Source organism: Adiantum capillus-veneris, chromosome 2 (assembly GCF_014529385.1).
Source record: "Adiantum capillus-veneris isolate H3 chromosome 2, ASM1452938v2, whole genome shotgun sequence".
NCBI classification, from domain to species: domain Eukaryota; kingdom Viridiplantae; phylum Streptophyta; class Polypodiopsida; order Polypodiales; family Pteridaceae; genus Adiantum; species Adiantum capillus-veneris.
This window is the reverse complement of record NC_140932.1, coordinates 49363489-49374858: the sequence shown is the minus strand read 5'-3', so window position 1 is coordinate 49374858 and position 11370 is coordinate 49363489. Positions and strand designations below refer to the sequence as shown.

At 41.4% G+C, this 11370-nt stretch overlaps 1 pseudogene; it reads left to right on the top strand.

Moving 5' to 3' along the window:
- The first annotated feature begins 8615 nt into the window (after positions 1–8615).
- LOC147462748 (splicing factor U2af small subunit A-like) lies at positions 8616–10080 on the top strand (annotated as a pseudogene).
- The last annotated feature ends 1290 nt before the right edge of the window (positions 10081–11370 follow it).

Sequence of the window (11370 nt, the reverse complement as noted above, 5' to 3'; positions counted from 1 at the left end):
ATCTTCTGATCATCTGGAAGCTACCAGTTAGGCCCACCACCCTTTCTTTTGGTTGACTCCTCAGCATAATCCCAAGACTGTCCCTTGAGCTCTAAACTGCTATTTTAATTTTTAGTAACTTCTTCAGAGTATGCTTGTTTTAGAAACCACTGGTGTACTGGAATCAATTGGTTCTTCTGGCCTTCCAGTCAGCTGAACTGGACGTTCTCCAGAGTTCAGTTTAGTGAACTAGTCTGGAATTGCTTCTTTTTGTCCAATAACACTGCGTTGAGATCTATTTCGGTTACTGGAAAAATATTCATTGCCGCCAACATCCTCTCAATTTTCTTCACCTTATACTTCTGGCAGAGCTCTTCTAGTCGTAACTCCTTTCGCCAACTTCTAGTGTTGTTTGTTTGAATCTAAATTCTGCTACTAGCACCTTGTATTGTCAGAGTCTCATTAGCATAGTTGTGAACAGCCTGTGCCGTTCGCAACCATGGGTGCCCCAGTAGCATCCCATATGCTCCTTGCACATATAATACTAGGAAGCTAGTTTTGAACTTTTCTTTGCCCACTCTTATCTGCATACTCTCTATCATACCAATTGCCTGCACCACTCGATGATCCACCATTCAAACTTTGAAAGGTGTTGGTTTTAGGTTTGTAATACCCATCCTTTGTTGAATATGTGCCCCCAAGATATTTACTCCTACCCCTCCATCCAGTATGACACCAGATAGTGGCTCCCACTGTTTTCTAACCTTGTAATCTACCTGGATCACCGGTAGTTCATCATCTCTGACAGCAGCCAAGTCAACTACTCTGGCTTCTGCCTCAACCTTCCTTCAATATCTGATGAATTTCGCTGCTTGAGGCAAAGTTCTTCTAATGTCATCTAGCTCAACTGTGAGTTTTTGAATTCTGTCACAAATCTTGACATAAATTTCCTCCCTCTCATGATCAGAGTTGTTATCAGAACCTGAAGAATCGAAAGTTTCCACACAGTACCATTCCTTTGTTCTGGTGCCTTCAGCTCCTCTATCAACCCCTAATTCTTCCATATGTCCTTGAACTGCAGCCAACATGGTCTCAAGAATCCCAGATCCTGATTGATCTGGTTGTGCTTTCTAACAAGACTGGGCTGGTATCTTCTGAATGACACGAGCATCAGAACTCTCTGGCTGCTTTGGCAGCTTCTTGGCTAAATCCTCTGTGATTTTCGTCGCCAATTCTCTCTGCTCCTACCATTCATCAACAACCTTTTCTTTACCCTTGTCCTTCCACACCTCTCTCTGCTGAGCCCATTTGCTACTTTCAAGACTGACTGGTTTTTCTCGCTTATCTGGAATTTCCTCAATGACCACCCCTTTGTTGCGTGTAACTGCTCTTACAGGAACTTGCTTTGGAGCCTTCGCCTCAGTAGCCGCAGCAGTAGGTGTTTCTGGACATTGAGCTGCAAAATGCCGATACTTACCACAAGTATAACAGTTCAGACTTTGGTTCTGAAAATTACCACGACCCCAGCCTCGGCCACTACCCCCCTGGTACCTGCCATGCCCAGTACTAGTACCACTGGCACCTGATTTCTCTTCTTGGGGTACACTAGTAGTCTCCACTCTAACTGGTTCAGCATTGGTAAATGCCACCATAGATAGATCTTTTCCCTTCATTAAATGATGAATACAAATGCCACAGTTGTTCCATAAATGGCCATAGGCTTTACAATAAGTACACTATGGACATTCATTGGGAACATGATCTTTGGATTTACACATTGAACACCAGGTTTCTATTCTTCTTACTGGTTGTCTGGTCTGGTTGATTTCAGCAATCTGCCGGGCCATCTCATCAATCTTTCTGGACCAAGATCCCTTCTGGGTTTTGTCTTTTCTCTTTTCATCTGAGCTACTTTCCGAGCTACTGGAGGTCTTACTAGAATCAGAATTCTCAGTAGAAGTATTGCTACTATTGGAACTCCTCTTCTTGTGACTCCTTTCCTTCTTTGCATGTTGTTCCAGCTTCAGGGCTCGCTGCACCAAATCATTGAATTTCTTTGTTGGTGCGGGCACCTCCTGTTCCCTAAGCTTTTTACTGCTGGAAACCATTTAAAAACCATGCTCGCAAACTCTTTTCTCATGGTGGTTCCTGCAGCTACGTGGTCACCTCCTTGATTTTCTCAACATAACTTCTGACTAATAATTTTCTTTGCTTTATCTTATCCAGTTCATAGAGGATATCCTCATCTCCTCTGTTGTCTGAATATTCCAGTCAAAAATCTTTGAGCAGTTTATTGTATGATCTCAGTTGGCAAGCTGGGTAATGATAGTACCATTTCCTTGCTGCATCCTTTAGTGTCTGAGGAAAGTATTCCTCCCAATCATCTTCATCAATATTTTTCAACTTAGCATACTGTTCAAAGGCTTGGATATGAACATATGGATCATCTTTCTTTTCACCTTTGAACACTGGAAAATAAATTTTCAATGAAGAGGTGTAATCATGTCGATCAGCATCGTTTCTGCCTCTTCTGACCTTAGGAACCTGACTCTTTCTTGAAGATTTCTTGTAATGATCTATATCGGCATCCCAATCAATTACTTCATTAGTCTCAGTTTCTTTCTCCTCCCTGGCTTTTCTACCAGAATTGTGGTGACTACCTTTACTACCTTCGGCTCCTTCATCCCTCTGTGTGGTCTGAGAACTCCTGGCCTTGCGTTCCTCCCTCTCACCCCTTCTTCTTCTGGACTGACTGGAGTGCTGAGAGTCCTTGGCCTCATCAGCATTACTGTGCTCCTCCTGAGCCTCAGTATCAATCACCGGTTCATTCTTAGGATCAGAATCTCTTTCTGATTCCTCAGGGATAGGGTCAATGCGGTAGGATGGTTTATGACCACGACTAGTTTTGAGTGCCACCACTTCAGCTGAAAATTCAAACTCGAAGAAGAGTTTTCTGGTCAACGAGCAAATAGCTCTAACCATCATGATCGCCAAAATGGAATTGGAGTTGATCTCTTCATATAGCTAATTCTAGTGTTAGAATTTAGAGCTACTGGTAAGTTGTCAGTTCAGTCAGTGAAACTGGAATAGAAGGTGGAAACTGGACTGAAATAGTTCACTGAATTAAAATAGAATACTCGAATGAGAAACAGACTGGATGACTGGAAAAGTGTTTACAATTTCAGATTCAGATTCATAGTTTATGAATAACTAGTATAAGGTATAACAGAGTGAAGCTCAATTGACTACAGTAGTAATGATTACAAAATGGAGTTACAGGCGAAGAGATTGTAGCTCAGGAGCTGCTTAGGAGGCTAAAACCAACAGAACTAAGAAGTAAGAGGCCAAAAGACAAGCAACCCGATTGCAATGTAATGGGTCCTATTTATAGCCTCTAGAAGTTACTGTAGTAACTGCTGTGGTAATTACTACTGTGTGACCAATCCACTGTCCAGCTTCCAAGAGATAGTTTCCACCTGCTGGAGCCGTCTTCGCCTTCTACATTTATTCCATGGCCCTACCTCCCACATGTCTCTGAGTGCCCACTTCTCACACATGCAAAGACATTTGAATCTTTTAGATCCCGCTAGTATGGTCGATGGTCCAGTTTTATCCTTTCTCTTCTCCACCATATTAAAGTCTCCCACTAGGAGCTATTCCCCTTCCACTTGCATCTCTTCTAGCTACCTCCAAAGCCTTGCTCTTTCCTTTGCTGCACGTTTTCTATAGATTTTGATGATGTGAATATTGATCTGCCCATTTTATCTTCACTCCTAGAGATCTCCCGGAAGGAGTGCTTTATTTTTGGTAGCTTTTAATTTAGAGCTTTTTTGGAAATTATTTGGTCTTTTCAAGTTGTGGGTAAAAGTTGGAAAAATCTTGTAGTTGTACAAAATTTTGACTTTCCAATTGCATGATACTTTTTGTTTCGTAAACTGTCAACCTGCACTTTCTCAATCCACGTTCAACATCCCAATTTCCTTAGCTTTCCAATTTCAAGTTTCCCATTGCACCTCTCACTTTTTAGCCTTAAATAATTAAACACTTTTTCCTTTTTCAATTGAGGAGACCTCATCAACTCTTAAAAACAAATAGTCTACTCCCTTTATGATTGGTTCTCAAGTCAATGGAAACCCAGTGATAAGTGCATTGTGCTTAAAATCTACATAAAATACACAATCTCAAGTGTTGATCTAGTGGATCATACACATTAAAGTTAGTAGCAGAGCATTGAGTAAAAATGTCCAAACAAACCATGATTTGATAGTAACCTTGATTAGAAAGAGTAAAATTGTGAGGAATAGGTTGAGTCTATAGATGTTGAGCTTCATGAAGAGTGTCTCTCTACTAAGACAACCATTTCTTTAAACGCTTTTTATTTTAAGAGGAAATGTAATCACTAAGCTTAGAGTCGTTGTCATTAATTTATTTGGGTTTTTGTCCATAATATGTAGCATAGGATGTTTGCAAAGACGTTTTTGTCATCTCTTAAGACACCAACTTCTAGTTTCTAAATGAAATAAGTTCTTGTGTAGGTAAGCAAAACAAAAAATGGAGATCTAGTGTGTCAAGGTGGAAAACAAGGGAGAAATGCATAGAGATCCATTTGAGAAAATAGATATGGTGTAATATTAGTAGGCTATTTTGAAGATCTACCACCTAAAATCCAATTACATATAGCCATGTGCCTTGAAGGGAAAACATTTCCAAAAAGGTGATGTAGAATTCATAGCAAAAGATCCTTTTTAATCTATATCCACGAGTAGCTTTAGCCAAAGTTCATCACTCTGCTTTTCCCATAGAGGGCACTGTCTGAGTAGCCAATATAACTTAGTGCATGTTTCCATTATTTGGCTTCTGTAGATGTTCCAAATTTTGACCCTATTCAATATATAATCTTGGTGCTATCACACACAATATCATTGAATTGAACTACCACAACATTTTTCTCAAACACACAAAGGTTTTTGACTTTCCGAATATGCTTCAGATAGCAGTATTTCACTATATGAGTGCACACAAGAAATGCTTGGTGCTGAAATATTATTCCCCTTAAAACCAAGTCATTCCTAAAGAAGAGCACCTTCCAAGTCCTTTGTACCCATTTGAAAATTTTGGTGACAAGATCTTGCAAGAAAGGGTAGTCTTTGAATAGATGCAAGGGATCTTCAAAAGCTGCTCTGTACCCAAAGCAAGTATCTGTGCAAATCCCTTTGGCAAGAATCTTAATCCTAGTAGAGGTAGGCCCCCACAACACCTTCCAGGTTATTATCTTCATTGAGCATGACCATTTTACTTCCCAAATGTTGTTTATACTTTTTAGCCACTTCTCTTTTGATCAATTCACCCTTGACAATTTGATGAGCGGAGTGAACTAGTCCACTCTATAAATTCCATAGAACATTGGATTTACTAATCAATAGCCTTTCAAATAGATTCAAACTATGTTGCATAGCCACCAACTAGTCCACATTCTTGCAACAGTAGTTGTCGTCATTTTAGAAATGTGTCAACTTGGAGATTCCTTTCTTATTCCCCTTTCTAGTAACTTCCCTCCAAAAGATACTCCTTCTAGCTTGGAAATCCAAGGGACTAATGTAAGTTGGAGCACCTAAAATATATAAACATCTCTTCCCATTTTAGTAATGATACCAGTAATTTTCTCTTTTGAAGTATCTCCCCTATGCAAACCCCCTAGCAGCTAAACCCCTTCGATTCAAAAAATTCAAGCTTGGAGCTAGAAATTTTTCATACACTTAGTATGATCCTTCCATGGGCCTCATTTCTAAAATCACTCTACTTTGTCAATCATATCCCAAGCCATGACCGCCTCATCTTGCCTTTGATTTGTTAGGGAAACTACTAGCTTTGCACACATGGCTTTTGCATGTAGTGTTGGGTTCAAGAACCCAATGCCACCTAGGTCCCTTGATCTTATCACCCATGTGTCTCTTGTAATATTCTTCCATATGAACCTTTTGATGGGTTTCAAAAATTTGTTTCAATTACATATAGCCATCTTCAAAACAATTGAGACAAAGGATATGTAAGGAATCATAAAGGAGTTAATTATAGCCACTTTGTTCTGGAATGGAAGGAGTGTATTCTCCCATCTTCTATTGTTATTGTTAGTTTTGTTAGTCTCCCCTTCTGTACCATTTTCCTCAAGCAAAGACACAAGTGGACGTGAGCCAATTGTAAAATGTAGCAAGGCAAGCGGACCATTTTGCAACACTCCTACTACATTGCGACCAATTGTACATTATATTACCTCAACTTGTTGGAAATTAATGTTATCAAACAAGCTAATCTTTATTCTTGTACATGTGAAATCATTTGATCCTCTTAGTAATGAAAGGGCTATAAACCTACCTTTCTATAGGTCTCGAAGAAATTTTTCTTTATCATCTTGCATGAAAAAATTCTTCCATTTGTGTTTATCATGTGCAAGTAATCTTGCTTGGTTCTCTCTCTCTCTCTCTCTCTCTCTCTCTCTCTCTCTCTCTCTCTCTCTCTCTCTCTCTCTCTCTCTCACACACACACACACACACACACACACACACATTGGACCCTAGCAGAACTAAGTTTGTGTTTGTATTTCTGTGTCACAAAGTGTGTTTGTGTCTCTCTCTCACACACATTGGACCTCAATAAAACGAATGTGTGGTGTTTGTGTTTGTGTCTATGTGTCCCAAAGTGAGATTGGTGGAGGAAGGGCAATAGTTTTAGGAGCAATGACTTTCACATTTATTTTTTTCAATTGCATTATTATTTGCAAGATTCTCGGTATTCCCAACTCTGATCGTCAAGTTGTCTCTCTTACATCCAATATTTTGTGCCATTTTGACTTTCTTGTTGTAGCTAAGGTAATCATTAAAAGAACGGACTAGGACAAAGGACCGACTATGTGTTTGAATTTCGCGGGAAAATAGTACAAATTGCTAGCAATATAGTTTATTTTTCTAAAATTGAAGTTCATTTACTTGATTAAAAAAATCCACCAATGTGGCTTTCTTTTTGGTCCCTCTCAAGTGGCCTTCTTAAATTTCCAAACGGCTCAAATCTCTCACCACGTGTGAATCAAGGCCAGCTTGTGACACTATACTTTATAAAACGTTTTAAAAAACTCGAGCTCATTTACTTGATTAAAAAAATCCACGTTGGCAGATGAGCACGCAATCCGTCCGCGCGCGTGCGGACGGACTACGTGCTCATCCACCAACGTGGCTTTCTTTTTGGTCCCTCTCAAGTGGCCTTCTTAGATTTCCAAACGGCTCAAATCTCTCACCACGTGTGAATCAAGGCCAGCTTGTGACACTATACTTTATAAAATGTTTTTAAAAACTTGAGCTCACTGATCGTCTGCGTGCGCGCGGACGAGCAGCCTGCTCTTGAATGAGAGGAGGACTCCTCTATTCGTCACATCCAGAACCTCCATCACCATTCCACTCCTACTGATGGCTACGGAGGATATGTGTCTTGCAGCGGATGGGAACCTCAAGGTTCTTTCAATGCATCCTTGGGTGGTTTCCTTGCCTAGAAGGACTAGCAAATGTGTTGGCAGCCGGGAGTAAAGCGGAGTAAGTTAAGTGGTCGTCCGCATTGTGTCCATATCAATTGCAGGGCACCGTGGTGTGCATAGCAAGGCTGGGTGTTGCAGAAGCATTCCATGCATAAGAGGCAGCACGGAGAGGGTCAGATGGTGCTTCGTCCTCATTTGCAAGGAAGGCGTCAATCTTGGCCGCAGCAAGTTCGTCTCCACGAGGTCCGTCTACAAGTTCCATTGCATCAGGGTCACTGTCGACAGCAAGATTGTCGACTGCAACTGCTTCTTCAGTTGTATATAGCTCTTGCTTTGTCATTGCCCCTCACAATGCCATTGAATAGGTTGTGTCCATTGCGATAATCTCGTCCTCTTGATTTGTTGCCATGCCATTGCTGTGTGATGTCGACTTCCACCCACCCTTAACCTGCGAAGGTTGCAAGGCATGGGACAGATCAGAGTGGAGGGAGGGCAAAGAGGTCTCTCTCTCTCTCTCTCTCTCTCTCTCTCTCTCTCTCTCTCTCTCTCTCTCTCTCTCTCTCTCTCTCTCTCTCTCTCTCTCTCTCTCTCTCTCTCTCTCTCTCTCTCTCTCTCTCTCTCTCTCTCTCTCTCTCTCTCTCATAAGAGCTATGGAGCCTTTTTCCATCACTAGAAAAGGGCTAGGAAGGAGCCTTTTGCAGTTCAAGTTGCACGTCGGTCTCTCTCTCTCAAGTTGCACGACAATGAAGTGTTTCAAAATGCAGCAAGAGAAACTGTTTAGCGACTACAACCATGGTGGGAGTCTATCAAAACGCTAGGCATGACCAATAGGAATACCACATGGAATGTAGGGTGGTCTCTGAGGTTGGAATCGAGGAGAGAAACTTCTCCCCATCTCCATCATCACGAACTCTGTGTGTGTGTGTGTGTGTGTGTGTGTGTGTGTGTGTGTGTGTGTGTGTGTGTGTGTGTGTGTGTGTGTGTGTGTGTGTGTGTGTGTGTGTGTGTGTGTGTGTGTGTGTGTGTGTGTGTGAGAGAGAGAGAGAGAGAGAGAGAGAGAAACTATATAGCTCAACTTGACGTGTTGGCCCCCCCATAAACTGTGTGACTGGCTATGCGGGTCACCTCCATCTACAAGGGTGCAAGCGCCAAATTGCAGCAGTCATGGGGCCTTCAGACTTGGGATGGAGTACCTCGCCATAGTGAAGGATCGACAGATGGCATGCACGCTCATCGTAAGGCATCCGTGAGGACCAAAATAAGGCTCTTTTCCCATATCAGAGAATGCGTAGGAGGCTTGTTGTGTGTGTGTGTGTGTGGGGGGGGGGGGGGGGGGGGGGGGGGGGGGGGGGAAAGATCAAGAGGTTGCTGTGATGATACCATGTGAGGGAAAGGAGCTCATAGAGAAGGTGAGAGAGAGAGAGAGAGAGAGAGAGAGAGAGAGAGAGAGAGAGAGAGAGAGAAGGAGAGCACGGAGCTGCGTAGGCAAGAGGCAAGGCATTAGCCAAGGCGATCAAGGCGATGATAGATTTAAACTACAAATGGGTTTGTTATATACACATGTGGAGGCAATTACAAGGTTCATGTCATTCATGGGAATGCAAGCCATTGCGCCTATTAGGATGACAACTAAATGGATGATGTGGATTATTATTCCACACAGAAATTGGAGTTGTTGAACTTGGTGGAGGAAATTCATTACGTGATGAGCATCTTTTATGTGTTGATTTCATCCTAGCTTTCACTTACAACCAACGGAGAACTTGGCATCCATTTTTGGCACAACTGAAGGATAGAGTGAATTGTGCTTTCTACTTCAAGATCGGGGCATGCATGCATGGAGATCGTTGCTCGCCTCTACACAACAAGCCCACTATTAGTCCCACTCTTCTTTTCTCTAGGCTCTACCTCGACATCTTTGAAGAGATTCGAAAGTTTGACGAGCTGGAGAGTTTACACATTTGCAATAATCTTGTCGATCACTTGGTTGGAAATGTGTATGCTGTAAAGAATGAGGATGCAAGAGAGCTACACAAGACAAGCACAAAGCACACAGAGATGGAAAGCTTCTTCTTCTTCTTCAAAGAAAAGAGAGTACAAAATGACTAAGTGCTAAAGCTGAAAAGTAGCACATATGTACATGCGGTCACTAAGTGTGAACTCGCTAGAAGCGTACTAGGCTGGCACTATAAGTGTAGTCCAGCTGTAGAATCACTGGCAGAGATCCTCCGTGTCGGTCACCTAACGCGCTAGTGAGTAAATGCCGTAAGCGGCTAAGACCCGTAGTGGATGCCAGCTCAAGGTGTAGAGCTCGACATCTCAACATATGCACAATTCTAAGAAGAGGAGCAAGAAGCTGTTGCTTTCCAAGGATTGACTGGATGACTTTATGTGGCCACCCAAATATTATTGTAGATTGTTCACCACTTATAGATTTTGGAGAGGCTACTTGTCAACAGCTTGATGAAATTGTAATTGGGGTGGATATTGTAACTTTATGCATGTTATGAAAATTGGCAGGGACCAAGCTCAAAAGAAAGTTGTTTGGAAGCTACAAAAGGCCTCAAACCGAATTATAATCCCTGGAGAGATTACGACACACGAGAATGATATGGAAGTCAAGAGCATTCAAGGTATGCTTATGAATATGGAGATTCTAATGTTCAAAGATCACATTCAAGAGGTTCAATCAGAGGGTATAGTCCTTCAAGTCCACCAAGGCATAGAGATCAAAGCCCCATCAAGGAAGGGAGTACTGAATCAAACCATAGATGTTTCCCCTTAGAGTTGTGCCTTTTGCAGGTTATTTTTTGGTCAAAGCGCAACAAATGAAATGTAACGAAAGAAGTAGGTGTTTAGCTTTCATGAAATCAAACTTTACTAACTTGCAGGATGAATATTGTGGTGTAAGTCAAATGCAGAAGTATATTGATGCATTGTAAGGGATGAAATGTAAAGATGTATGGATACCAAGTAATGTATTATAAAAAAAGTTTTCACAGAGAGAGAGAGAGAGGATCTAGTGTAGCACTTGTACCCCTATTGGCAACATTTCTTAGAGAGAGAAAGAGAGAGAGGATCTGGTGTAGCACTTGTACCCCTATTGGCAACATTTCTTAGAGAGAGAGAGAGAGAGAGGATCTGGTGTAGCACTTGTACCCATGTTGGCAACATTTCCTAGAGAGAGAGAGAGAGAGAGAGAGAAATGTGGTGTAGCACCCATATCTCTGTTGGCTATAGTTCTAAGTTGAGAGAGGGAGAGGGAGATAATTGCTCTCAGCCTGTAGTAGGCCCTCACTAGCATCTTTGACTACAAGTAGCCAACACCTAGTTGTTGATGGCTAATTCTTGTTTGCTTTTGCACGTGAACAGCAAGGTTTTTTTTCTAGATGAAGTGTATGGGACTAGATTATAAAAGGATATGCTGGCAAGGGTCGGAAAAGAAAGATCTATAATCATTTTTGTGAGGTCCAAATATAGCAAAGGATCTCCCCAAATATAGTCACTTTTGTTATGGTGCTCAAAGCATGTAGTCACTCAAGCCTAATGGACGGATGTTAAATGTGTTTTGACGACATTATTCTTGCATGGTTTATCTTTTTGGGTTTCAATAAAGCTAGGTTTTTCCTTGTGAGTTCTTATTGAAGTTGAACATTTTGAGGTAGTAAAGTTTGTCTTTGAGTGTGCATTGTGTAGTAGTACTAACTCACCATATCATGTTTGTAAATGATATTATTATCTATTATGGTATCTAAGAAGCGGCTAGAATATTTATATACATCTAAAGCAAGCTAGGATGTAGCATTCACATATAGTAAACAAATATATTTTGAATAACAAGATCTTGAACTTAATCTTTCCTATCCCAA